Here is a 2,858-nt window from a genome sequence, read left to right on the forward strand (position 1 = left end):
TAACAAAAATGGTATGTCCCATGGTGGTAGCCTCAAGAATGGGCGGTTACATTTTGATGGTTGTCGCATTAACGGAGTATGCATTTCAACATGTGATGTGGCATTCTACATTGCCGATGCTCATATGTGGGGATTTAGGAATGCATGTGTGGGGAGTGTTTGACAAAAAAAAAAAAAAACCAAAATTAAGGTTCGCGTCCCACAGAACTATCACTTTTAAAAAAGTGATTGATAACTACCAAAAAAATTGGAATCTCGTGACTAAAAACTACCACTTTCAAAAAATAACCAGTTTAGAAGATTTAAATATGTTTATGACATGCGGGGCCCGTCTGTCAGGGCCGACGTGGCGGGAAAGTCAACTTCGCTTATTTTTTACCGTTAAGTTGACCGTTAGCAGGTGGACCCGACACGTCAGCATCACCTTCTTCCTCCACCATGCCCCTGCCTCTCGTCTTCTCCAAGAAGTCAGCCGGGAGCAGCCGCTCGAGGTCCGGCTCGGGGAACTCCCTCTGTTCCTCCGGCGGGCTCCTCACCGCCCACAGGAACCGGTGCCCGGAGCTCTCTAGCCCGCGAGTGATCTCCTTCAGCTGCGCCGCCGAGAAGGCGCCCTTGCTGCCGAAACAGAGGAACACAACGCTCTTCTCCGGCTGCGCGTCGAGTCACGCGAGGCACTCGTGCCGCTTCTCGCCGCCTGCGCCCGCGTCGCCGCCGTTCACCAATGGCCCGATGCAGTAGACCCTCGGCGTCGGTCGGTCGGGCACGCAGACGCCGTCGGCGAGCGCTTTCAGGGCCGTGGGCTCCAGCCAGTCGAAGCTGTTGACCAGCACGCCCCTCCCCTCCGCGATGCGCTTGAACTGGTGCAGGCAGACCTTGGTGAGGTCGCTCTCCTTGTCCTGCACCGTGACCAGCATGTCCACCGCGCGGATCGGCGGCACGCCGGGGCAACGCACGAGCGCGTCGCGCATGTCCCTGAAGGACGGCAGGCCGGGGGTAGAGGTACGGCAAGTTGAGGAAGACGGCGAGGTCGCTGGCGGCGGAGGCAAAGAAGAAGTAGGCGGGGAGGGCGAGCTCGGTGGCGACGTCGAGCGCGTCGACGCAGAACATGTCGAGCAGGAGCGCGTCGGCGGGGGCCGGCAGCTTGCGCAGGAAGGCCCGAAGCGCGGGGTTGGCGAGGCGGAGCGTGTCATGGGCGCGCCTGACCGGGTGCGCGGCGGGGTCCGAGCTGGGAGGGACCGGGAGGAGGCGGAAGGCGATGGAAGGGTTAGCCGCGGCGAGTCGGGCCACGGCGGCGGCCGAGGCGGCGTCGCCGTCCGGTGGGTCGACGACGGCGAGGACGGTGTTGTGGCCATGGCGGAGTAGGTGCTTGGCCAACTCCACCCATGCTGCCTGGTACGCCGTAGTGCGTGTAGAAGATCGGTGCGCATAAGGTGGCGGTGAGAAGAGCAAGATGGCGGACCCGAGACGGCCGGGGCACGCCGCCATCCGGCTTGCCGGCGGCGTCCACGGCATCCTGCTGGATCTCTGCTGCGAAGGTGGTGATAGACTTCATCGGCGATTCGGCATCCCGGACTACCGCCGGTGCGCTGCTCTACTGCTGGTAAGGTGTTTGTTGAAATGTCAAAGAGAGAGGAGGAAGAAGGTGATGCTGATGTGTGGGGTCCACTTGTCGTAATGGTCAACTTGACGGTAAAAAACAAACGGAGTTGACTTTCCCGCCACGTCTGCCCTGACAGATGGGCCCCGTATGTCATAAACACATTTAAGTCTTCTAAACTGGCCATTTTTTAAAAGTGGTAGTTTTTAGTCACGAGTTTCTAATTTTTTGGTAGTTATTAGTCACTTTTTTAAAAGTGGTAGTTCTGTGGGACGTGAACCTCAATTGTGATAGTTTTTTGTGAAACACTTCATGTGTGGCCGTGTGGGGCATCACCTACAGAAGGGACAGGGGGTTGCTGGAGATGCATTTTTCTTGAACAGGCCTTGTTTCTCGAAAGATGTCAGTCAGCTCTCTAAACTGGATTACCCCCTGTTTTTCCTGCCACTGGATTGCCGAGAAGACAGTGAGCAGACGACACTTCTCGAGTCTATTTATGCTATGATGAAACAGAACAGGCACAGTTTGAAGGCACCTTATCATGGAGACTTTGGTTCTCCTCAGTTCAGTGACATGCGTGTAATTGAGAATGGAAACCTGAAGGAAACAGATGCACGGAATTCAGAAAGTAGGCATTGTGATTTGTGAATCACCTTTGGTGCTTGACAGAAGCAAAAAGATGCGGGGGAACACTGAAAATGCTGCAGCAAACATCAGTGTCCAACATCATCCCTATCCACAACCGATAAATACACCACAAGCAAAACCAAGATCAAAAGTATGGAATCACTTCACGAAGATGGATAGAGCGCGGGCGATTTGCATCCACTGCAGAAAGGACTATGCAGCTGACCCAAAACAACATGGGACTTCTCGCCTATCGAGACATCTGTAAGTATGACCATGGAATTGACCTCAAAGCCTCATCATCAGGAAGTGGGGACTAACCCTCCCATTTCCATCCAACTGTTGGGCGCTGGTGTAGCTGTATGCATAGGATTGTATCTAAAGTCTGGAATACCTATCAGAATCCGGGTTATGTATTTTCTTAGAAAATATGGTAAGAAAGGAGCGCTCGATATATGTTTCTTATAAACTAAGCTCTACGTGGTGTTTGTATTATTGTGTTCTTTTTGTTTTGCCAATATTACTCTATCTCCTCGGTTAGTCGCAGCTATATTCAGTTTCAAATTGCATTAGGAGGCACCCATATTTATTGGTCGTGGGGTGTTGAGTGTCTTTTGGTCTGACTCATCGCTCA

The 2,858-nt window shown here is 53.5% G+C and overlaps 1 pseudogene; it reads right to left on the reverse strand.

The window, feature by feature from the left end:
• Positions 1-368: 368 nt before the first annotated feature.
• Positions 369-1,966, reverse strand: LOC123101438 (anthocyanidin 5,3-O-glucosyltransferase-like; annotated as a pseudogene).
• Between the last annotated feature and the right edge of the window lie 892 nt (positions 1,967-2,858).

This window comes from Triticum aestivum, chromosome 5A (genome assembly GCF_018294505.1).
Source record: "Triticum aestivum cultivar Chinese Spring chromosome 5A, IWGSC CS RefSeq v2.1, whole genome shotgun sequence".
NCBI classification, from domain to species: Eukaryota; Viridiplantae; Streptophyta; class Magnoliopsida; order Poales; family Poaceae; genus Triticum; species Triticum aestivum.